Below are 27,693 nucleotides of genomic sequence, written 5' to 3'. Positions count from 1 at the left end.
TGAGGTAGCTTTTAAAAATCAAAAGACTAGGGAGCTTGTTCACATTAAGCCCTGATTCTGATTCTGAGCTCCAGCCCTCTTTCTGTTCCTTGTTTCATTCCCAAGCCAAGGCATAAATGAAGGGTTAAAGTGATTCTTCTAAATTCTTCACAGGAGGGAGTTGAAACACCTAAGACTTTGATTTAAGAAACTTTCTAATTTTTAAACTTATAACCAGTTAGGTAACTGTCCAATTAATTGTTTTTCATATATATAAATATTTATCATTTTTAATAAGTTAGAAGTCACCATGAATCAGACTGTCTTTCTGAAATGTTGTCGGAAATGTTTAACATGTTTCCTTTTCGCTTTTTCTCAAACTGACATGGGAGAAGGCTATCAGAGGGAGGTTCCAAAGTCTTCCCCTCACTCTCAGGGCTGCTACTGAATGAGGAGGAGCTGCCTTGACTAAGGACCGTATTCCTTACATGGACTTGAGCAGCGTGCTCTTCAAAGATCTGTGCTTGCTTGTGTCGTGCCAGCGCAGCACTGGCTGTTCTCAAGGGAAAAAGTTGTGAAACTTCACAAACCTGAGTTAGAATTAGAGATCATAGCAGCCAAGTCATAGTTCATGGTCGAGTGCCGACAGCTGACACTCAAGGAAGTCAGGATGGAGGGCATCTTATTGATATGGATTGCCAGTGTAAGAAAACAGAAGTTCTCCCTCCCAACTCACCACACCTATTTAAAAAGAAATTGATTGGCACTGAAGATTTGAAATGCAGAAGAGAAAGTTGCTGGGATAAGGTTTAAAAAAAACATCCACACTTTGGAACAGAAAAGAAATAAAACAGTTAAATCAGTGGTGAATAAAAATAAAGTTGGGGGGCTTCCCTGGTGGTGCAGTGGTTAAGAATCCGCCTGCCAATGCAGGGGACCCAGGTTCGATCCCTGGTCCGGGAAGATACCACATGCAGCGGAGCAACTAAGCCCATGCGCCACAACTACTGAGCCTGTGCTCTAGAGCCTGCGAGCCACAGCTACTGAGCCCAAGTGCTGCAACTACTGAAGCCTACGTGCTTAGAGCCCGTGCTCTACAACAAGAGAAGCCACCGCAATGAGAAGCCCGCATACCGCAACGAAGAGTAACCCCCACTCACCGCAACTAGAGAAAGCCTGCACACAGCAATGAAGACCCAATGCAGCCAAAAATAAATAAATAAAAATTTATAAATAAATAAATAAAATTGGGGATGAAGAAAACCATATGATGTGAAAATGGAGGAAAAAATTAGAAAAATACAATATAAGAGACAAGGTAATGCTAAAAACTTAAAAACTGCAATAATTCAGTTTCTTACTATGTTTGCCTTTTAAGTATTAACTATATTTGAAATATTTCTAATGATGGTCAATTTAATATTTTTACTGGCAACTTAAGTTCTTGGCTAAACTTCCTAGAGCTGTTTATAGACAATTTTCCCTCGCCTGCCTGTAAAAATACATCACTGTAGTATTTTTAACAGCAAAGCCTGTATGAGACAATTTACTTTCATGACCTGTCAGATTCTTGTGGCTGCTTCTAAGTAGCCTCATTTGGAAACCCTTGTTTGTGGATTTTTTTGGGTCCCAAATTGGTGTCATTTTTTCCAAAAAAAAAAAAAATGTAGTAATGTATTCATTAAGCATTCACTACATACAGCTACAACTTCATTTTATATAATTTCACATCACTGCAGGTATTTTGGTTACTTCCAGAAATAATTTTTAGATCTAGGTGACCCTAAAGAAGGATCTGCTTTCTCTTTAATACAAACCAAAGCTGCTGCTATGTTATTTTTCTTTAAGCTTCCACACGGTTTATAAGTAACAAGAAGTAGGGAGCAAAAAAAGAAATACATTTTTTATAAAATGAGCTATAGGGAGGGGGTGTTTCTGAGAGGTTGTAAAATACGATTCTTTACCTCCAGCCAGGAATATACTCACATCATATAGATCAGAAATGGCAACTAAGTTTCCTTGCATGTGCCAATCAGTTGTCATTGATCACTTGCTAGTTGCTGCTTGGAGAATCATATGGAGAAGGGTTTAGAAGTTTAGTTCAGGCTCAGCAAGAGAAAGTGATGTGATTTTGAAATCTTCAAGAATTTTTTCAAAAATGTTAATGAGTTTAGAGGAATTATGGTTATTTTTGGCAAGAAGAAATGTTCTTGTCAGTAAGCAGCACAGAGATGCTTACCTCCACCCACTACTACTACTAGAATACTACTAGTATTCTTCTGGATGAATAAACTAATTTAAAAAAATTAAAGATCTCCAAGGCATTTGGAAGAGCTGTTATATTAGTTACTCATAGCTTAGTGGTAATTAATTAAAAAATCTAACCCCTAGGTGAGGTCAGTTGAGCTGTGGGAATGAAATGGAACTTGATTATGGGAGAAGAGAAGGAGTGATAATTTGTGGGCAGGAGACATCAGAAGTCTTCCTAAAATGTAAAATATTTTTGAGAGATTTTGGTTCTCTGGGTTGCCAATGTCTTACCTAGGTCACTGATGAAAATGTCAAATAGAGCCTGGCCTTGGTTTGACACCTGCTAAACATTATTTATGTCTTAAGACCACATCAAACCATTTGTAACCATTCTATTTATAAGTTTCCTGAGCACCCTTCTGAGTTTCCAGATATAAATTATAGCAGTGTTCTTGGCACTTAGCTGATAGATTTGCCTGAAAATACAGTTCTCTGATTTAGCATAAGAATCTTCTTTTCATGGTTTTACTTTCCTCTGTAGTTCTGGGATGGTGGAAATTGTATGTGACAAAGTTTGAAAAGACTTGTATTTTAGCTATAGAGTTCTAGCTCTAGTTAATTGTGTAATTTTGTACAAACTGGTTAATCTCTTTGGACCTCAGAAATGAACGTTAGCCCAGATCAGCATTTCCCAACTGATGGGCCTCAAGTTCCAGAATGTCCTATCTATTGACAAGGGCCTGCAAATAATTATGCAGCCCAGAATTGTCTGACTGAGTACCGCTACCACATGTGAAAGGTTGTGGAGTTACTGTCTCCAAAGAAGACTTTTGAAAAGGGTGGAAAACACCGCCATAGGTTATGAACAAGCTTCTCTCTCTCTCTCTTAGCTTTTAACTCATGGACCCCTCCTCTATATTTGACAAGGATAAGAATAATCACTTCTATTTTATAGTAAAATAACCTTGAGGCATAGAAAAGTATAATCAATTAAGTTCTCCCATATTATATGATGGTTTTTTCATTGATGTAGGAATTGAATGCTGTATTTTGAGTATGTTTGTTTTCCTCAGCTAAGTACCACATATGATCTTTATTATATTTGGTTCCTTTCTCTGATAATAATTAAACAAGCATGGATTTGTGATTACGTACTTGATTTAATTAAAATCTCCTCTGGGTGATAGATTCCAATGAGAAGCAGAAGCAGAGTATGCAATGAGTTATTTTCATAAAAGATGCAATTTGACTTTTGCCAGAATTGACTGGTGGAGTCTCACTGTCAGCTAACATGAGCTATGGAAACTTGGCTCTCTGCAGAGCTAGCCACATGGTGCCAGATACTCTTTTCACAGCGCCAGGAGATATCTATGATGTCAAAACTCACAGGATAGTTGAGCTCAGAATGTAGGCTATGTACTCAGCAGGACACCAAAGAAAGTTGCTTGCGTCATACAGACAAACTGTATCTGGAATTGACGTCTTTGAGAGATCAAACTTCCACTGATATTTTTAAAACTTTAAGCTTAACAAGTCCTCACAGGGAGAACACATGTCGGGAGCTACAGACACACTTATGTCGGGTGTCTTAATTGATGACTGCCAGGAATTGTGGCATTTCTTAATTGTATGTAGAAAGATACACATTTTCCATTTCCAAGAATTGGTGAGGTTAAAAAAAAAATCTAACCAAAAAATATGATGTTTCCATCTTAAAAGTGGAGGGTTAGTGGGATAACTCATACATTCAATGATTCTCTTCTTTCAGACCCCAGACCTAATGCTACAGATAAGGAGTACACTGTGTGTTTACTTCAAGGGATTCATGAACTTGCTTAGGCAAAGAGCCTTAACTGTTGTTGATTAAATAATGTATTTTGTGTATTTGTACTGCTATGAACACTACTGTGGCTAATACAATATTAATTCATTAAAAAGTATTATTGAATTGTATCTTTTTACAGTATTGTTTTTATGTTTATATGCGTATGTGCATATATATATTTATTTAATCTACTGATCTTAAGAGTTCAAGAGTTATCACATGGGGGTCTATGATATTTTGCTTGTAAAGGGCCCTCACTTTGAAAAGGTTGGGATCCACTGTCTTAATGGATTTCAGGTAGAGTGACAGGCTGATGGAGAGGTATTTTTGGCAAAGGGGCTCTCTGGCTGTAGCTGCCTGTATGCTAGGATAAAGGGCAAAACATGTCTTGAGAAGAAACAACTTTAACTAGTATTCTACAGGCCACAGACTAAAGTTTACTTGTAAGAATAACGCTTAATGTGAGAAGTGATTTCTCTCCCAAATCCAAGGTGTCACCTTATTTCTAAGTTATGGGACCAAAATAACAATAAAAACAACAGATTCTAAATGTTTTATTCGATCTCATGATCCCAGGTATTATACCTCTAAATCACTGGTATTTTAAAGTTAGTTCAACTACATAACAGATATTTGCTCTAAGAGGAATAAAATGATAAAGTATTAGTTAGAAGAAATATTAAACTGCTATAGGTATAGGGGTTATGCTTGAGTGACGCTAGTTATGGCAAGTGAGATCGCTGCCGCCCTCTAGTGGTTAGTGGTTCTCTCTCTCCCTCTCTTTCCCGATGTCTCTCTCTCACCTCAAGTGCCCTAGACATTTCCCTGAGAAGTTTCCTGTTTCCTCTTATTCAATCAAAGCACCATAAAAAAAAATAAAAAAAAAAAAAAGGAAAGAAACAAGAAAGTTTGCAGTCTATTGCCACTCTCATCTTCAAATCCCAAGAGATTTTATCCCCCTGGCTTAAAGGCACACTCATATATTCATATGTGTGTGTGTGTGTGTGTGTGTGTGTGTGTGTGTGTGTGTGTGTGTATGTGGGTTTTGCTTGTTGCTATCATGGATTTTTACATTTAACCAAAAATATTTGTTGAATATCTACTATGAAACTACCTGTATGCAACTATTCACAGAAAAAATATGAGATAATTCTTACCCTGAAGAAACTTTTAATATAGGAGAGGATATGAACAAACATGAAATTTTTTTTTACCATGAAGGCCAAAGAGTTTTATTTACTAGAAAAACAATTCTTTGGTTTTATATGCTTGATTCACTGGTCATTGAGATAAGATGATTTTCAGGGTTTAGCAAAATTTAAAAAAGAAAATTATAGTGCTAGAGGATGCACATGTTACAAAAATTGGCATAGGTGTGTGTGATGGGGGAGGATGAGGACACAGTCCTAGCTGTGTCCCTTATTTACACCTCTTCTTAAACTGTCATATTTACTCGTTGCCTTGCTTGTAAGAAGACGAAAGACTGGTAAGACATCGCCGATAATTTTCATTCCTTTTCCACGTCAGTAAAGGATATTATAAGACTAATTGTCACCCTAATGCCGTACTTAGATGTGAGCACATTGTCTTGTGCATGAGTATCCAGAAAATGTCTAGCCTCCCAGTGCATTTATACCTCATGATTTCAGATTCCTTGCTCTCTAGGGATAAAGTTGTATGTTAGGAACAGAAATGGAGGTCTTATAAATGTTTCTGTAAGTATGTTCAGTAAATTCTTATCATGCAAGTAAAAGAATATAATTTGTACTAAACATTGCATTTGATTGTGGACCCACACATTATAGGACTATGTAATGGCAGTCAGATAGTACTAATAAAAGGTATTCTTAAAGATTTAAAATTATTCCTAAAGAGTTTTAAAAGTTTGCCCATGTGTAGAATGAGTCTCTTTTAAATTTTAATAGGCTTAAAAAGTTTTCTTTTTAAAACTAAGACTATTTGGGGGGCATACATTTAAAAATATTTGAAAAAAATTGATTTAGAAGATAACCTGACTTGGAATGCCCTCATGTAAGATTTCTGAGGAACTTAGTTGATTTTATAGTATAAATATGAACAGATCATATGATATCACAGGAAAAATATCTAATGAAGACATCAATTGCATTAATATAAGTATGATATTCAGATCAGTACTGTTCTCTGTCCTGGGAAGGTACATGTGAGATACTGTGCTCTATTCTGGGTATCAGAGTTTAATGATGTCAACTAATCACAGAGTTTTCAGAAGCAGGAAATTTTGGAAGTTGTATGGAGAACGGCTAAACAAACTGGGGCAAAACACTAAAGATGATATTTTAGCTCATTTTAAATATATGTAAGACTGGGCTTCCCTGGTGGCGCAGTGGTTGAGAGTCCTCCTGCCGATGCAGGGGACACGGGCTCGTGCCTGGGTCTGGGAAGATCCCACATGCCGCAGAGCGGCTGGGCCCGTGAGCCATGGCCGCTGAGCCTGCGTGTCCGGAGCGTGTGCTCAGCAATGGGAGAGGCCACGACAGTGAGAGGCTCACGTACCGCAAAAAAAAAAAAAAAAAAAAAAAAAAAAAAAAAAAAAAAATATATATATATATATATATGTAAGACTATGATATAGAAGGAAAGAAAATGAAAGAGGAAACAGATATTGAGTCTAAACCTATAGTTTAAAAATTCCACTGTTTTCTATATAAAATATGTATCAAATTCATACCTTTCTTTCTTCTCACTTAATATGTCTCCTAGATTTGGCCCAGTCTCTTTATTCTCAATGTCAGTACTTTAATTTGGATTATTGTAATAAATGTGTATCTGGTTTTTACAGCTCACCCCTGACCTCATCCATCTTAATGCTGTTACTAAATGATTTTTCTTAAAATATTGTTAGTGTCATGGAACTACAATTCTAAACTATGGCTGACCTTTAAACGACCCCATTCATAGTTTATGCTGATTTCACCCTGATCTTATTTTCTATTATTTCTGATGGGCCATCTACTCAACTTAAGTTTGTTCCTCCACTATCCCACATATATGTCATGTTCTTTGTCAGTTCAATAACTGACAAAGTTATATCTTTCATTTACCCACTCCAAACCCTCTGTCCATAAATTTCTCCCTATGCATCCAATTCTTATCTATTCTTTTTTATTTTTTTTTTTTTGCGGTACGTGGGCCTCTCACTTTTGTGGCCTCTCCCATTACGGAACACAGGCTCCGGACGCGTAGGCTCAGCGGCCATGGCTCACGGGCCCAGCCGCTCCGCAGCATGTGGGATCCTCCCGGATCAGGGCACGAACCCACGTCCCCTGCATCGGCAGGCAGACTTCCAACCACTGCGCCACCAGGGAAGCCCCCCTTATCTATTCTTTGAGAGCCATTACATGTCATTCTTTTCTTGAGGTCTTCTTAAACTATTCTAACCATAATAATTTTACATCATAACTCCCATAGTGTATTTTGACTGACATTTAATACTTTTAAAATAAGGCATAGTTACAAAATAATACTTATTCCATGATATTGCTCATCATCTCACTCTAGTCAAATTTTATACTGTCGAGATAGATTTTTTCATTGATGACCCTGATTCATCCATGCCTCCTTGTACCTGTGGCCTTGGAGAGACTCCAAATGGATTTGGCCATTTGACATTTGGCCAAAGAGGCAATAAGCAAGTGCAATGTAAAAAGAGACTTGAAAAATGTTGTGCACTGGAGCTTGCCTTCTCTTACTGCTCTTTGGCACCCTGAGACCAACCATGTGAAAGAACTTAGGCTACCTTGATGGAGACATGTGGCCCGGTCATCCTTGCTCCCTAATCCAGGGTCAGTACCAACTAAACACCAGTATCAACTGCCAGACATAGGAGTGTGGCTGCCCTAGAGCCACTAGCCCCCAACCAACCCAACCAACATATTGCAGCTGCGTGACTGAGCCCAAGCAAGACCAACAGAAGAACTGGCCAATAGGCATTGCCAACTCATAGAATTGCTAGGTAAAGAAAAAAAAGATTGTTGTCCTAAGCCACTACTTTTAAGGGTGGCTTGCTTTGCAGCAAAAGCTGCTGAATATATAATAATTGTTCTTTATCAGTCAATTTTTACTTGGGTTCTAGATCTGCCTCAGCACCTATACTGTGAGTTATCTGAGAGCAAGAACCATGAAATCTTTTCTGAAATCTTCAGGATTTTAGCTAATTGACAATGTATAGACAATTTGATTAAAATTTTCCTCTAATAATTTTAATTTTTTTTGCATCATAAGGATGAAATTACCAATCTTTACACACAATGACATCACCTGCCTTTTCTAATTTTAGGTAGGATAAAATTGTTTTAAAATATAAAATTCATGATAAGTATAAGGTCTAACCCTGGATTAGACCTTAGATTTTTAAAAAATTTCTATAAAGAATGATACTGAGACAATTAGCAAAATCTGAATATGGACTGTATATTAGATAATAGTAGTTTATCAGTGTAAAATTTCCTCGATTTTATAATTACATTATGGTTATATAAGAGAATGATTCAGTAAAAATAGTAGTACAAAATTTACTATTACTAAATAAGTATATATGGAGAGAGGGACAAGAAGGGGGTGAGAAAGAGAGACGGAGAAAACCGTTTGGCAACATGCCAAGAATCTGGTGAGTCTTAGGTGAAAGGTACGATGGGATTCATTATACTATTCTTGTATCTTTTCGATATATTTGGAATTTTTATTCAAAAAAAGAGGTAAGAGCCACTGCTCACCAACTAATTTAAACATTTTAACTTATAAAAGGTATAGGTCACTGCTGTTTAAAATGGAAAGTCTGTTGGACACTAAGAATAAGCTGACAGTTACTCCATCAACTCCACTGTCATCACTCATTATCCTAAGGAATTTGTTCTCTAGTCCGTGATGAAGGATTGGAGAAGGAACAGCAGACCGCGTGCAATGAATGCTGTAGATTGAGTGGCTAGAAATAAGCTTGGGGATCTTCAGGCTTACCAGATCTTGTAATACATGCAAAAGTTACCAGTAGATTCTAAAAACAAATGCTTTCCAACATTATTCCTAGAAATAGTGTAGCACTGACCTACTATTCTACTCTAAGCATGTCCCACTGCAGTGAAGAGCTGCTTACTTTGCAATTAATAAATGGTAAAAGAGGAGAGAGATTACACTACAATTTTTTTTCCTTTGGGTAGGAGATACAGAATTGAAACTTTAACCATTTAATGATTCCCTAAATGTTCAGAGTCCTTTTCTCTGTAGACTGAGGTATGGGATCATCAGGAATTTAATACAATGACCCCTGTTAAAGTTTATCTGAAATTCCTTGACTTCTTTACTATTGTATATATGTATAAATAATAAAAACCTTCATTTGCTGGAAAAACTCTGGAATGCTACCGACTAATTTGATATGTTTACTATTTCAGGAAAAATTTTACAATAGGAACTTTAATCTGTAATTACAAGATGTTATAGATACTGTTTTATTGAAATACACAATGAAAACAAGCAAAACAGTCTGAAATTAAACTCCAAATGTTTAATTCCAAATGCTGTAAGAAGGTGAATATTTCCTTTAGGCATTTTAGGCATTGATTTAAACATCTTTTGCAAAGTATTGATTTTAGTAAGAACTATATTTTAAAAAGCTGAACTAGGGCTTCCCTGGTGGTGCAGTGGTTGAGAGTCCGCCTGCCGATGCAGGGGACACAGGTTCGTGCCCTGGTCCAGGAAGATCCCACATGCCGCAGAGCGGCTGGGTCCATGAGCCATGGCCGCTGAGCCTACGCGTCCGGAGCCTGTGCTCCGCAACGGGAGAGGCCACAACAGTGAGAGGCCCGCATATCGCAAAAAAAAAAAAAGCTGAACTAATTTTACGTTTATGTTAGATTGGACTCAATTAAAAATAGTGGCCTTTTTCCTAGATATTCTCAGATAAAAGCATTGAATTAAAACAAAGGGATGTTGGGACTTCCCTGGTGGTCCAGTGGTAAAGAATCTGCCTCCCAATGCAGGGGATGAGGGTTCGATCCCTGGTCGGGGAACTAATATCCCACATGCCATGGTGCAACTCAGCCCACACACCACAACTACTGAGCTCACACACCTCAACTAGAGAGGCCGCTGCCACAAACTACAGAGCCCATGCCCTCTGGAGCCCGCGCCACAACTAGAGAGAGAAAACCCGCACGCCATAACTAGAAAGAAGCTGCAATGAAGAGCCCGTGCACTGCAACAAGCACCGCAACAAGCACCACAACAAAAGATCCTGCATGCTGCAATGAAGACCTGATGCAGTCAAAAAAATAAATAAATATTAAAAAACAAAGGAATGTTAAGCTTTGCTGCAATTGACACTATTTGGGAATAAGAGATAAATACATAGGCCAGTAGCCAAAGTATGGGTTAAGTAAGGATCAAAGAGAGAAGACTGTGGTTAAAATAGAACTTTCTTTAAAAGCATGCTGTGCTTTTCATTACTGATGGAAAATAAGTTCACAGCCAAGATAAAATCTCCCTGTTCGTTATCATCTACACAGTGTGCTAAGTTCAAAGGCAAATGGCCCTAAAAGTGCTGGAATCATCACTTAGCATCCATTAACAAAATCATGATCAAGACATACTGGCATGAGAACCCGTTTAACATTTGGACAAGTCCAAAATACATAGCTCTAGTAAGAATAACAAAGAATTAGTGTACAAAGAGTAAAGCTCCCTTAAGAAAAAAATAAAGTTTCCCACTTAGATTGTAAAAATATTTACCCTATAACTTGAACTGGGGTAGAGGCAAAAAAAATATTTCTCTTGAAATGCTCAAAAATCCAATTTCTTATATGGTTTTGTGATATTTTTCCCCTTGCATAAATGAGATAACTGGGCCATAATGCTTATTTTAAAATACATTTTACCTTTTCTAACTGAGCCCAGATTCCACATACTTAACGATCCCTGGTTCAACTCCATTCCTTAGCACTCCATCTTGTCACTGGTTGGAAGTGATGAGGTATGCCCTGGTTTCTTCCTATTTATAGAGCAGAGGCAATGACCTGAAATGACAGATGTGGCTTATGTTAGTTAGGGCTTAAGTGAAAGTCTTACGCTCTAGGCTTGTGTGTGAACCTAAAGAATGAGGAGTGGGTTCTTCACTAACTTCACTTCTCCTTTGCTTATCAATTTTGATTAATCAACCATATATATACTTAGGAACTGGCAAAGGTAAATTATCTTCTCTTACTTACTAAATAAGAACTTCTAAATAATTGTAAACCTCTAAATAAATGAAGCTTAGCACATCCTTGTATCTGTTATTCAGGAGCTTTTTTCCTCCATGCAGCCTGAATCATTAATTGTTCACTTTTAAAAAAAATTATATATTTATTTATGGCTGCATTGGGTCTTCGTTGCTGCACGTGGGCTTTTTCTAGTTGTGGCGAGTGGGGGCTACTCTTCATTGTGGTGTGCGGGCTTCTCATTGTGGTGGCTTCTCTTCTTGTGGAGCACTCTCTAGGTGCGCAGGCTTCAGTAGTTGTGCACGTGGGCTTCAGTAGTTGTGGCTTGAGGGCTGTAGAGTGCAGGCTCAGTAGTTGTGGTGCATGGGCTTAGGTGCTCAGTGGCATGTGGGATCTTCCCGGACCAGGGCTCGAACCTGCATCCCCTGCATTGGCAGGCAGATTCTTAACCACTGCGCCACCAGGGAAATCCCAATTGTTCAGTTTTAATATTTTATATTTACTTAAGAAGAAATGGTGACCTATTATCCTCTTTAAATTTGTTCATATCCTACTGGGCTTAGAATACCATCCTTTAAATGAAAGAATATGGGTTCTATTCATCTCAATTGATTATAAATCTTAAAAAGGTCAAGCTGGTCTCTGGATTATGCTATTCATTCATTTATACAACAGATATTTCTTGAGTATGTGCCACATGCCAGGCATTTACTAGCACAGCAAAGAATACATAGTAAAGAATACACATTCCTCACTCCTATGGGTTTGATATCTTATGTGGGATAAAACCAAGTGTGTAGACAATTATGATATAGCACTATAAAGAAGTATAAGTTCTAGGATGAGGTTAAGTTACAAGGTGCTATGAAAGCATATAGAAAAGCAATACAACTCAACATTTGACACCAGGACATTTCCCAGAGAAAGTAATACCTGAAATAAAAACTGAAAGACAAGTAGGAGTAAGGATCTGAAGACCAAATGTGAAAGAGGGGAGGGGCAATAGAAAGATGGAAAAGCATTTCAATGAGAGGTACCAGCATGAGCAAGGCCCCAAAGGTTAGAGATAGCATGATGTGAGCCTAGACACTGGGATGGAATGAGAAGAGATGAGGTTGGTGATGTCAAATATTGAAGATAATTTCCATCCTTGTTAGGATTTCAAGCTTTGCCATGAAAGCAATGAGCAGCCATTGTCGACTTTTAAAGTAGGAAACAGACAATATAAAAATCACACTGTCGGGCTTCCCGGGTGGCGCAGTGGTTGAGAGTCCGCCTGCCGATGCAGGGGACGTGGGTTCGCGCCCCGGTCCGGGAGGATCCCACATGCCGTGGAGCGGCTGGGCCCATGAGCCATGGCCGCTGAGCCTGCGCGTGCGGAGCCTGTGCTCCGCAACGGGAGAGGCCACAACAGTGAGAGGCCCATGTACAGCAAAAAAAAAAAAAAAAAAAAAAAAAAAAAATCACACTGCCTGCAGTTGGAAATGGATCAGAGCTGGGAAATACTGTTACAAATATGATTAGGAAGATGTTGCAATGATCTCAGCAAGAATGATGGAGATTTAAATCAAGGGATGGAGAGAAGTTGATAGATTTGGGGGAGATTCAGAAAGTGGACTTTAAAAGACTTGGTAATTAACTGGTGAGAGACAGGGAGAGAGAAAGACAGAGAGAATTAAAAAATAATATGCACAATTCTTGCCAGGGCAACTGATGGATGGTAGAGATATTAATAGTTATAAATGTGATATGGAGCACAGGAGAGAAATTCACCCTCCAGATTAAGATTTGGAAGTCATCAGCATATAGACTACAATTAAAACCATGAGCTATGCATATAACCATGTGGGGTATGTGTAGGTGAAAAGAAGAGGAGGCCTGAAACATAACCATGAAGGAGACCAACATTAAAGGAATCAGTTGAGTGAGATAAACCTGCAAAACAAACTGAGATGGATAACCCAAAGAGACATGAGGAAAATCTAGGTCTATGGTGTCAAGGAAATCAAAAGAAGCCAGTGTCACCAATGCCAATATCATATGGGATTAAGTCATTTGAACACCAAAGATTATCTTTATGCTTATTAATGGCCCATACCTTGAAGATATTGCTTTCCCAGCCCTTCCCTTTGACTACCTACTTGGCCACATCTTAAAAGAAATATTGGAAGCTAAAAACTACGTATTCTATTAGTGAGTATATTAATGATGTCACTGTAATATGTGTATTGTTAGTTTAAAAAAATTGTAGTACTAAAAATAAAGCTACCATATGACCCAGCAATCCCACTCCTAGGCATACATCCAGATAAAAGCATAATTTGAAAGGATGCCCTGATGTTCATTGCAGCACTATTTACAATAGCCAGGACATGGAAGCAACCTAAACATCTATCAACAGAGGAATGGATAAAGATGTGGTACATATATACAATGGAATATTACTCAGCCATAAAAAGGAAAGAAATTGTGCCATTTGCAGAAATGTGGATGGACCTAGAGACTGTCATACATAGTGAAGTAAGTCAGAAAGAGAAAAACAAATATCATATAATATCGCTTATATGTGGAATCTATAAAAATGATACAGATGAACTTATTTGCAAAGCAGAAATACAGACACAGACGTTGAGCACAAACATATGGATACCAAGGGGGGGAGGGGTAGTGGGATGAATTGGGAGATTGGGATTGACATAAATACACTACTATGTATAAAATAGATAACTAATGAGAAACTACTATTTAGTATAGGGAACGCTACTCAATGGTCTGTGGTCACCTAAATGGGAAGGAAATCTAAAAAAGAGTATATATATGTATACATATAACTAATTCACTTTGCTGTACAGCAGAAACTAACACAACATTGTAAAGCAACTCTACTCCAATAAAAATTAATTTTAAAAATAGTAGTAATCATTTTAATTTCAGCAACATATTTTCCTTCCCTTTCCAGATCTAAAGTTGTAATCAGGGGTGCATAATATATTAAATTGTTAGTTAGGAGTTAATTTGGTTATGAAACAGAGGGGAAAATCCTTGTGTGGAGCAATAGAGTTATTAGGCTAATTATTTAGAACTCAGATTTTGGACTCAAAGAGAGGTGGGTTTGAATATATTGCTACACATTTAGTAGTTAAGTGACACTGGATAAACATCTTAAGTTCTCCAGCCTCAGTTTCCTCACCTGAAAATTGGAGATAATAACAGTATGTATCTTTAAGTGTTTTGGTAAACACTAAATGTGATAATTTATGTAACATGATTAATACATTAATTAAATAGTTATTTCTTAGTAACATCATTGGCCTTATTAACAGATTATAACTGATTGAGCTAAATATCAAATACTCTGGTGATTTTTACTCTGGTGCTTGTGTTTCATAAAAATTACAAAAACATTTGTATGAAAATCAGTGAGGAAACAGGAGACTTGTACAAAATATAGATCAGATATGATTGGGCGTGTTCAGTGTGGTATGGCCATAGACAGCAATATAAATCAAAGGACCTAACAAACATATTCAGAACAGTCCAACAGCAGCAGAGTACACATTCTTTTCAAGTGCACATGGAACATTCACCAGGATAGAACATGTCAGGCGGCAAAACAAGTCTTAACAAACTTAGGAAGACCGAAGTCATATCAAGCATCTTTTCTGAGCACAATGGTATGAAACTAGACATCAGTAATAGGAAGAAAATTGGAAAATTCATAGATATATGGAAATTAAAAACCCACTCTAAACAACCAATAGGTCAAAAAAGAAATCAAAAGGGAAATCAAAAATATCTTGAGACAAATGAAAATGGAAATACAATATACCAAAATTCATGGGATGCACCAAAAGCAGGTCTAAGAGGGAAGTTCATAGCAATAAGTGCCTACCTTAAGAAAAAAGACGATCTTAAATAAACAAACTAACTTTACACCTCATCAAACTAGAAGAAGAATAAACTAAACCCAAAGTTAACAGAAGGAAGGAAATAATAAAGATCAGAGTAGAAAGAAATAAAATGAGCCTAGAAAAACAATAGAAAAGATTAATGAAACTAAGAGTTGGTTTTTTGAAAAGATAAACAAAGTTGACAAAATTCAGTTGGACTAACAGAGAAAGAAAAAGACTCAAACAAATAAAATTATAAATGAAAGAGGAGACATTACAGCCAACACCACAGAAATACAGAGGATCATAAGAGACTATTATGAATAATTATATGCCAACAAATAGAAGAAATGGATAAATTCCTAGAAACATAAGACCTACAAAGACTGAATCATGAAGAAATAGATCTAAATAGACCAATGATGAGTAAGGAGTTTGAATCAGTATTCAAAAATCTCACCAAAAATAAAATCCCAGGACCTGATGGCATCACTGGTGAATTCTACCAAACATTTAAAGAAAAATTAATACCAACCCTTCTCAAACTCATCCAAAAAACTGAAGAGAGCACTTCCAATATCATTTTACAAGACCAGACTTAGTCTGATACCAAAACCAGACAAGGCCACTACAAGAAAACGAAATTACAGGCCAATATCCCTCATGAGCATAGATGCAAAAGTCTTCAATAATGTACTAGCAAACTAACAGCACAGTAAAAGAATTATACACCATGATCAAATGGGATTTGCTCCAGGAATGCAAGGATGGATCAACATACAGAAATCAATAAATGTACTGTACCACATTAAAAGAATGAAGGATTAAAAATCATATGATCATCTCAATAGATACAGGAAAATCATTTGACAAAATTCAACAGCCTTTCATGATAAAAAACTCTTAGCAAGACAGAGGACCTTCAAGATGGCTGAGAAGTAAGAAGTAGAGATCACCTTCCTCCCCAAAAATGCATGAAAAAATACATCTACATGTGGAAAAACTCCTACAGAACACCTACTGAATTCTGGCAGAAGACCCCAGACTTCCCAAACAGAAAGAAACTCCCCACGTACCTGGCCGTGTGGCTGGCAGGGCTTGGTACTCTGGCCGGGTGTCAGTCCTGAGCCTCTGAGGTGGGAGAGCCGTGTTCAGGACACTGGACCACCAGAGACCTCCCAGCCCCATGTAATATCAATCTGCAAGAGCTCTCCCAGAGATCTCCATCTCAACACTAAGACCCAGCTCCAATGAATGACCAGCAAACTCCACTGCTGGACACCCCATGCCAAACAACTAAAAGAGAGGAACACAACCCCACACATTAGCAGAGAGTCTGCCTAAAATCATACTAAGTTCACAGACACCCCAAAACACACCACCAGCCATGGTCCTGTCCACCAGAAAGATCCAGCCTCATCCATCAGAACAAAGGCACCAGTCTCCTCCACCAGGAAGCCTACACACCCACTGAAGCAACCTTACCTACTGGAGGAAGACATCAAAAACAACGGGAACTACGAACCGGCAGCCTGTGAAAAGGAGACCCCAAACACAGTAAGTTAGGCAAAATGAGAAGACAGAGAAATACACAGCAGATGAAGGAGCAAGGTAAAAACCCACCAGACCAAACAAATGAAGAGGAAATAGACAGTCTGCCTGAAAAAGAATTCAGAGTAACGATAGTAAAGATGATCCAAAATCTTGGAAATAGAATGGAGAAAATACAAGAAATGATTAACAGAGACCAAGAGGACCTAAAGAGCAAACAAACAATGATGAACAACAAAATAAATGAAATTAAAAATTCTCTAGAAGGAATCAATAGCAGAATAACTGAGGCAGAAGAATGGTTAAGTGACCTGGAAGACAGAATGGTAGAATTCACTGCCACAGAACAGAATAAAGAAAAAAGAATGAAAAGAATTCAGGACAGTCTCAGAGACCTCTAGGACAACATCAAACGCACCAACATTCGAATTACAGGGGTCCCAGAAGAAGAAGAGAAAAAGAAAGGGACTGAGAAAATATTTGAAGAGATTATAGTTGAAAACTTCCCTAATATGAGTAAGGAAATAGTCAATCAAGTCCAGAAAGCACAAAGAGTCAAATACAGGATAAATCCAAGGAGAAACACCCCAAGAAACATATTAATCAAACTATCAAAAATTAAATACAAAGAAAAATATTAAAAGCAGCAAGGGAAAAGCAACACATAATATACTAGGGAATCCCCATAAGATTAACAGCTGATCTTTCAGCAGAAACTCTGCAAGCCAGAAGGGAGTGGCAGAACATATTTAAAGTGATCAAAGGGAAAACCTACAACAAAGACTACTCTACCCAACAAGGATCTCATTTAGATTTCACAGAGAAATTAAAACCTTTACAGACAGGCCAAAGCTAAGAGAATTCAGCACCACCAAACCAGCTTTACAACAAATTCTAAAGGAACTTCTCTAGGCAGGAAACACAAGAGAAGGAAAAGACCTACAAAAACAAACCCAGGGCTTCCCTGGTGGTGCAGTGGTTGAGAGTCTGCCTGCAGATGCAGGGGACATGGGTTTGTGCCCCGGTCCAGGAAGATCCCACATGCTGCGGACCGGCTGGGCCCATGAGCCGTGGCCACTAAGCCTGCGCGTCCGGAGCCTGTGCTCCACAACAGGAGAGGCCACAATAGTAAGAGGCCCACGTACTGAAAAAAAAGAAACAAAAAACCCCCCAAAACAATTAAGAAAATGGTAATAGGAACATATATATCGATAATTACCTTATATGTAAATGGTTTAAATGCTCCAACCAAAAGACATAGACTGGCTGAATGGATACAAAAACGAGACCCATATATATGCTGTCTACAAGAAACCCACTTCAGACCTAGAGACATATACAGACTGTAAGTGAGGGGATAGAAAAAGATACTCAAGGCAAATGGAAATCAAAAGAAAGCTGGAGTAGCAATTATCATATCAGACAAAATAGACTTTAAAATAAAGATTATTACAAGAGACAAAGAAGGACACTACATAATGATCAAGGGATCAATCCAAGAAGAAGATATAACAATTGAAAATATTTATACACCCAACATAGGAGCACCTCAATACATAAGGCAAATACTAACAGCCATAAAAGGGGAAATCGACAGTAACATAATCATAGTAGGGGACTTTAACAACCCACTTTCACCAATGGACAGATCATCCAAAATGATAATAAATAAGGAAACACAAGCTTTAAATGATACATTAAACAAGATGGACTTAATTGATATTTATAGGACATTCCATCCAAAAACAACAGAATACACTTTCTTCTCAAGTGCTTATGGAACATTCTCCAGGATAGATCATATCTTGGGTCACAAATCAAGTGTTGGTAAATTTAAGAAAACTGAAATCATATCAAGTATCTTTTCCGACCACAATGCTATGAGACTAGATATATCAGTTAGAGGAAAAAAAACTGTAAAAAACACAAAAACATGGAGGCTAAACAATATTCTATTAAATAACCAGAGATCACTGAAGAAATCAAAAAGGAAATCAAAAAACATCTAGAAACAAATGACAATGAAAAGACGATGGCCCAAAACCTATGGGATACAACAAAAGCTGTACTAAGAGGGAAGTTTATAACAATAAAATCCTACCTCAAGAAACAAGAAAAATCACAAATAAACAACCTAACCTTACACCTAAAGCAATCTGAGAAAGAACAAAAGACTCCCCAAAGTTAGCAGAAGGAAAGAAATCATAAAGATCAGAACAGAAATAAATGAAAAAAAATTGAAGGAAACAATAGCAAAGATCAAGAAAACTAAAAGCTGGTTCTTTGAGAAGATAAACAAAATTGATAAACCATTTGCCAGACTCATCAAGGAAAAAAGGGAGAAGACTCAAGTTAATAGAATTAGAAATGAAAAAGGAGAAGTATCAACTGACCCTGCAGAAATAAAAAGGATCATGAGAGATTACTACAAGCAACTATATGCCAATAAAATGGACAAACTGGAAGAAATGCACAAATTCTTAGAAAAGCACAACCTTCCGAGACAGAACCAGGAAGAAATAGAAAATATAACCAGACCAATCACAAGCACTGAAATTGAAACTGTGATTTAAAATCTTCCAACAAACAAAAAACCAGGACCGATGGCTTCACAGGCAAATTCTCTCAAACACTTAGAGAAGAGCTAACACCTATACTTCTCACAGTCTTTCAGTATATAGCAGAAGGAGGAACACTCCCAAACTCATTCTATGAGGCCACTGTCACCCTGATACCAAAACCAGAAAAAGATGTCATAAAAAAAGAAAACTACATACCAATATCACTGATGAATATAGATGCAAAGATCCTCAACAAAATACTAGGAAACAGAGCTTCCCTGGTGGCGCAGTGGTTGAGAGTCTGCCTGCAAATACAGGGGACATGGATTCGAACCCTGGTCTGGGAAGATCCCACATGCTGTGGAGCAACTAGGCCTGTGAGCCACAACTACTGAGCCTGCTCATCTGGAGCTTTTGCTCCTCAACAAGAGAGGCTGCAACAGTGAGAGGCCCCGCACCGCAATGAAGAGTGGCCCCCGCTCACCGCAACTAGAGAAAGCCCATGCACAGAAACGAAGACCCACACAGCCAAAAAATAAATAAATAAAAATACTAGGAAACAGAATCCAACAGCACATTAAAAGGATCATACACCATGATCAAGTGCGGTTTATCCCAGAATGCAAGGATTCTTCAATTTATGCAAATCAATCAATGTGATACACCATATTAACAAATTGAAGAATAAAAACCATATGAACATTGCAATAGATGCAGAGAAAGCTTTTGACAAAATTCAACAACAAAATTTTTATTTATGATAAAAACTCTCCAGAAAGTAGACACAGAGGGAACTTACCTGAACATAATAAAGGCCATATATGACAAACCCACAGCCAACATCATTCTCAATGGTGGAAAACGTGAAAGCATTTCCTCTAAGATCAGGAACAAGACAAGGTTGCCCACTCTCACCACTATTATTTAACATAGTTTTGGAAGTTTCAGCCACAGCAATCAGAGAAGAAAAAGAAATAAAAAGAATTCAAATTGGCAAAGAAGAAGTAAAACTGTCACTGTTTGCAGGTGACATGATACTATACATAGAGAATCCTAAAGATGGTACCAGAAAACTACTAGAACTAATCAATGAATTTGGTAAAGTAGCAGGATACAAAATTAATGCACAGAAATCTCTTGCATTTTTATACACTAATGATGAAAAATCTGAAAGAGAAATTAAGGAAACACTCCCATTTACCACTGCAACAAAAATAATAAAATATCTAGGAATAAACCTACCTAAGGAGACAAAAGACCTGTATGCAGAAAACTATAAGGCACTGATGAGAGAAATTAAAGATGATACAAGTAGATGGAGAGATACACCATGTTCTTGGATTGGAAGAATCAACACTGTGAAAATGACTATACTACCCAAAGCAATCTACAGATTCAATGCAATCCCTGTCAAACTACCAATGGCATTTATCACAGAACTAGAACAAAAAATTTCACAATTTGTATGGAAACACAAAAGACCCCAAATAGCCAAAGTAATCTTCAAAAAGAAAAATGGAGATGGAGGAATCAAGCACCTGAACTTTAGACTATACTACAAAGCTACAGTAATCAAGACAGTATGGTACTGGCACAAAAACAGAAATATAGATCAATGGAACAAAATAGAAAGCCCAGAGATAAACCCACACACATATGGTCACCTTATTTTTGATAAAGAAGGCAAGAATATACAATGGAGAAAAGACAGGCTCTTCAATATGTGGTGCTGGGAAAACTGGACAGCTACATGTAAAAGAATGACATTAGAACACTTCCTAACACCGTACACAAAAATAAAGTCACAATGGATTAAAGACCTAAATGTAAGGCCAGACACCATAATACTCTTAGAGGAAGACATAGGCAGAACACTCTATGACATAAATCACAGCAAGATCCTTTTTGACCTACCTCCTAGGGAAATGGAAATAAAAACAAAAGTAAACAAATGGGACTTAATGAAACTTAAAAGCTTTTGCATAGCAAAGGAAACTATAAACAAGTTGAAAAGACAATACTCAAAATGGGAAAAAATATTTGCAAATGAATCAACTGACAAAGGATTAATCTCCAAAATATACAAGTAGCTCATGTAGCTCAATATCAAAAAAACAAACAACCCAATCCAAATAATGGCAGGAATCTAAATAGACATCTCTGCAAAGAAGATATACAGATGGCCAACAAACATGTGAAAGGATCCTCAACATCACTAATCATTAGAGAAATGCAAGTCAAAACTACAGTGAGGTATCACCTCACACCAGTCAGAATGGCCATCATCGAAAAGTCTACAAAGAATAAATGCCAGAGAGGGTGTGGAGAAAAGGGAACCCTTGCACTCTTGATGTGAATGTAAACTGATACAGCCACTATGGAGAACAGTATGGAAGTTCCTTAAAAAACTAAAAATAGAATTACCATATGACCCAGCAATCCCACTACTGGACATATACCCTGAGAAAACCATAATTCACAAAGAGTCATGTACCACAATGTTCATTGCAGCACTATTTACAATAGCCAGGACATGGAAGCAACCTAAGTGTCCACCAACAGATGAATGGATAAAGAAGATGTGGCACATATATACAATGGAATATTACTCAGCCATAAAAAGAAATGAAATTGAGTTATTAGTAGTGAGGTGGATGGACCTAGAGTCTGTCATACAGATTGAAGTAAGTCAGAAAGAGAAAAACAAATACCGCATGCTAACACATATATATGGAATCAAAACAAAAAAAAAGGTTCTGATGAACCTAGGGGCAGGACAGGAATAAATATGCAGATGTCGAGAATGAACTTGAGGGCACAGGGAGGGGGAAGGGTAATCTGGGATGAAGTGAGAGAGTGGCATGGACATATATACTACCAAATGTAGAATAGATAGCTAGTGGGAAGCAGGTGCATAGCGCAGGGAGATCAGCTCGGTGCTTTGTGACCACCTAGAGGGGTGGGACAGGGAGGGTGGGAAGGAGACACAAGACAGAGGGGATATGGGGATATATGTATACATGCAGCTGATTGTTATACAGCAGAAGCTAACACTAAAAGGTAAAGCAATTATACTCCAATAAAGATGGTTAAAAAAAAAAACTCAACAAATTAGGTATAAAAGGAATGTACATCAACATAATAAAGGTCATGTATGACAAGCCCAACGCTAACATCATACTCAATGGTGAAAAGCTAAAAGCTTTTCCTCTAAGATCAGGAATAAAACAAGGATGCGCAGTCTTGCCACTTTTTCTATTCAATATAGTGGTGGAAGTCTTAGAACAATTAGGCAAGAACAAGAAATAAAAGGCATTCAAATTAGAAAGGAAAAAGTAAAAATGTCACTATTTGCAGATGACATGATATTATATTAGAAAACTCTAAAGCATCCATAAAAACTGTTAGAACTAGTAAAAAATTCAGTAAAGTTGCAGGATACAAAATCAGCATATATAAATCAGTTGCATTTCTATACACTAATATCAGAAAGAGAAATTAAGAAAATAATCGCACTTATAATAGCATTAAAAAAATTACCTAGGAATAAATTTAATCAAGGATAGGAAATATTTGTACACTGAAAACTATAAAATACTGATGAAAGAAATTGAAGATACAAATAAATGGAAAGATATCTTGTGTTCATGTATTGAAAGAATTAATATTGTGAAAATATCCATACTACCCAAAGCAATCTAGATTCAATTCAAATCCTATTAAAATTCCAATGATGTTTTCCACAGAAATAGAAAAAAATTCTAAAATTCTTATGAACCACAAAGACCACAACTAGCCAAAGTAATCTTGAGCAAGAAGAACAAAGTTGAAGGCATCACACTTCCTGGTTTCAAAATATTCTACAAAGCTATAGTAATAAAAACAGCATGATACTGGCATAAAATCAGACATATAGACCAGTGAAACAGAATAGAGAGCCCAGAAAGAAATCTACTCACTTATGGTCAACTGATTTTCAACAAAGGTGTCAAGAACTTACAATGGGGAAAGGACAGACTTTGCAATAAGTGCTGTGAGAGAACTAGTTTTCCACATGCAGAAGATTGAAACTGGACCCTTGTCTCACTCCATATGTAGTTAGAAACTTAAATGTAAGACCTGAAACTATAAAACTATTAGAAGAAAACACAGGGAAAAAACTTCTTTTTTTTTTTTTTCCTTGCGCTACGCGGGCCTCTCACTGCTGTGCCCTCTCCCGTTGCGGAGCACAGGCTCCGGACGCGCAGGCTCAGCGTCCATGGCTCACGGGCCCAGCCGCTCCGCGGCACGTGGGATCCTCCCGGACCGGGGCACGAACCCGCGTCCCCCGCATTGGCAGGCGGACTCCCAACCACTGCGCCACCAGGGAAGCCCGGAAAAAACTTCTTGACATTCATCTGGGCAATGTTTTTATTTTTTGTATATATGACCTCAAAACTACAGGCAACAATAATAGACAAACGGGATTGCATCAAATTTAAAAGCTTCCTCACAACCAAGGAAACAACAGAGTGAAGAAACAACGTATGGATTGTGAGAAAATATCTGCAAACCATACATTTGTTAAGGGGTCAATATCCAAAATATGTAAAGAACTCAAACAACTCAATAGCAAGAAGACAAATAACTTGATTAAAAAATGAGCAACAGACCTAGATAGACACTTCTCAAAGGAAAACACACAAATGGCCAAGAGATATATGAAAAGGTGCTCAACATCTCTAATCATCAGGAAATGCAATTCAAAACTACAATGAGATATCACCTCACTTCTGTTAGGATGTCTAGTATCAAAAAGACAAGAGATAGCAAATGCTGGCAAGGATGTAAAGAAAAGGGAATCCTTGTATACTGTCGGTGGAAATGTAAATTGGTACAATCATTATGGAAAACAGTATAGAGACTGCTCAAAAAATTAAAACAAGAACTGCCACATGACCCAGCGATCTCGCTTCTGGGTATATAACCAAAGGAAATGAAATCATGATCTTGAAGAGATATCTGTATTCCTATGTTCATTGCAGCATTATTCACACTAGGCAAGATATAGAAAAAACCCAAGTGTCCATTGATGGGTGAATGGATAAAGAAGATGTGGTATATAAATACAATGGCATATTATTCAGCTATGAGAAAGAAGGAAATCCTGCCTTTTGTGAAAACATGTATAAACCTGGAGGACATTATGCTAAGTGAAATAAGCCAGACAGAGAAAAGCAAATACTGTATAATCTCACTTATATATGGAATGTAAAAAAAAAAAATGTTGAACTCATAGAAGCAGAGAGTCAAATGGTGGTTGCCAGGGTCTAGCAGGGAGGGGAAGAGGTGGGGGAAGTGGGAAGATGTTGGTCAAAGGGTACAAAGTTGCAGTTATGTTGGATGAATAAGTCTAGACATTAATGTACAGGCATGATGACTAAATTTAATAATACTGTATTGAACACTGGAAATATGCTAAGAGAGTAGATTTTAGGTGAACTCATCTCACACAAAAATGGTAACTATGTAAGGAGATGATATGTTAATTAACTTGACTGTAGTAATCATTTCACTATGTATTTGTACATCAAATCATCCTGTTGTACAGCTTAACTATATATGATTTTTATTTTATTTTTTTCTTTTTCTAATTTAATTTCTGTTGGAGTATAGTTGATTTAAAATGTTGTATTAGTTTCAGGTGTACAGCAAAGTGAATCAGTTATACATATACATACATCCACTGTTTTTTAGATTCTTTTTCCCTATAGGCCATAACAGAGTATTGTAGAGTTCCCTGTGCTATACAGTAGGTCTTTATTACTCATCTATTTTATATATAGTAGTGTGTATATGTCAATCCCAATCTCCCAATTTATCCCTCCCTCCCTTGCCCTCTGGTAGTCATAAGTTTGTTTTCTACATCTGTAACTCTATTTCTGGTTTGTAGATAAGTTCATGTGCACCCTTTTTTAGCTTCCATATATATGGAAGCTGTTTAATATATTTTCCAGACTAAATCTTAGTTAACATACAGATAGCATTTTGATATTTAGATATCATAAAGGAATTTTTTAAAACCTAAGTTTAAGAATGGAAGGTTTTAATGTCTAAACCTTCATAATGAAGTATAACTGGGAACTCATAACACTGAAGAAATGTTATATGATGCTAACTCTAAGCATCACAATGTGATCCAAAAGCTGTAAGTGCAGGAGTCTAAGAATGATTTATATTTATCTTGTTACTAACCACAAACTACGGGACCGAATAACTAATGCAATGCATTGAACAAAGGCATTTTATGGTTTTACGAAGATTAAGATTTGGACCCCAGGCAGCCACACTGTTGTAATATGTTTCTTTAACAATGTCTATATAAAACTTTTGTTTGTAGGTATGACAGGCAAACTACAAACTACAAATCACTGGAGTTTCAGATAATAGCTGCATAGATATTTGTTGCATGAATGTAAGTCCTAAGTAGGTAGGTAGATAGATATAATTGAAACAATTTCTAGTATTTTAGGTCTGTTTATATTTTCTTGATTTCTTCATTCCATTTTATGTTGTTCATTACAATGAATTTATGTTTCATCTTTTTCTGCTAGTGAAGTAACTTTTAACATCCTAAAGACAAGTGCTTTTGAAAATGCATTATTAGCACTGCTTTTCCTCCTAATATCTTTTATTTATGTTTCATATCAGAGCTTGCAAATTATTTTTTGTGCTTTGATTTTAACAACTCTATTGATAAAAGTAAGCAATATATTGTAAGTTCCATTTTATAGATAAGGAGACAGATTCAGAAATATTAAGTGAGATAAATTTTCATTAGAACCAAAATCTTCTGATTCTCAGACAAGTTTTTTCCTAATAAAAATCTAGGTCAGCATTTCTATAAATTCAATTTTGGTGATGCTTCTATTGGGTCAGCCAAAAAGTTTGTTCGGGTTTTTATAACATCTTACAGAAAAACCTGAATGAACTTTTTTGGCCAACCCAATATATATGCCTTTAAGATTTCCTAGGTAGCCATAAGAGAGCATAATTTGGATGAAAACCAGTAGATTTTTATATACAATAATTTTATGTGTAATTAGAAAGCAGAAAAGATATTTATGCAGGCCTTTTCTTAAACCAGGAATAAAATATCTTTAACCATTTTGATTTCTTTTTTAAAATTAATTAATTAATTAATTTTTGGCTGCGTTGGGTCTTCGTTGCTGTGCGTGGGCTTCCTCTAGGTGCGGTGAGCAGGGGCTACTCTTCGTTGTGGTGCATGGGCTTCTCATTGCGGTGGCTTCTCTTTGTTGCGGAGCACGGGCTCTAGGCACGCGGCCTGCAGTAGTTGTGGCTCGTGGACTCTAGAGCACAGGCTCAGTAGTTGTGGCGCACGGGCTTAGTTGCTCCGCGGCATGTGGGATTTTCCCGGACCAGGGCTTGAACCCGTGTTCCCTGCATTGGCAGGCGGATTCTTAACCACATACGTCGTTTTCTCCACCAGCTGCCCGTCCTCACAGAAGTCGTCTGTGGCTTTGCCCAGGAGGCCGTGTACTGTGTAATCCTTGGTGAGGTGAGCATTGTACATGTCGGTGAGGAGCCTTCGTCCACGTCCCACGCCGAGCACAAGCACCCCAGGTGCCTGGGCATCCAGTCGGTGCCCCATGCCAATCTTCAGGCTGGTGAATGTTGGTCCACGTACCTGCGGATGGTCGATGAGGGTGGACACACTGGTGGCTGTGAGGGTCAGCTTCTCTTCACTGCCTTCCATGGGGCCCAGCAGGAAGCGAACACGATGTTCAGAGGCAGGACGCTTCCCAGCACTGAGACCTTTCAAAAGCTGCAGCTCCACAGTATCACGCAGCTGCTTCCACTTTAGCCCCGGGGGCTTGTAGGCGGCGAAGAGCCTATGCAGCCAAGCCAGGCCTGCTAACCCCATGCCTGAAGCCCACGCCCCGGGCTCGCGGAAGAGCTGAACCCGCAACCACTTCTACTTCTTTAAAAATTAAAATTCACTTATTTACTATATTGAGCTCCTCCTTCCTCTGTGCTAGACAGCGTGCTACAATGTACACACACAACAATGAGCAAGCACACACACAGACACACCAGTGTATCATACAGTTTCCCTGCTCTCTTACTTCAGAAGCTGGTCTGTTACCACATCAGAAAGAGGCAGATGGGTGGGTGCTGAACTGAGCGTCAAAGGAACCTGATCAAGAAAATGGTACTGGCGGGCTTCCCTGGTGGTGCAGTGGTTGAGAGTCCGCCTGCTGATGCAGGGGACGCGGGTTCGTGACCCGGTTCGGGAAGATCCCACATGCCGCGGAGCGGCTGGGCCCATGAGCCATGGCCGCTGAGCCTGCGCGTCCGGAGCCTGTGCTCCGCAACGGGAGAAGCCACAACAGTGAGAGGCCTAC

The 27,693-nt window shown here is 37.9% G+C and overlaps 1 pseudogene; it reads right to left on the bottom strand.

Moving 5' to 3' along the window:
* The window catches only part of LOC103081556 (probable tRNA pseudouridine synthase 2 pseudogene), a 31,051-nt pseudogene extending 3,839 nt beyond the window's left edge, over positions 1-27,212 (bottom strand).
* Positions 27,213-27,693: the final 481 nt, after the last annotated feature.

This window comes from Lipotes vexillifer, unplaced genomic scaffold, assembly GCF_000442215.2.
Source record: "Lipotes vexillifer unplaced genomic scaffold, Lipotes_vexillifer_v1.1 scaffold178, whole genome shotgun sequence".
NCBI lineage: Eukaryota > Metazoa > Chordata > Mammalia > Artiodactyla > Lipotidae > Lipotes > Lipotes vexillifer.
The sequence above is the reverse complement of the archived record's forward strand: the minus strand, read 5'-3'. Positions and strand labels throughout refer to the sequence as shown.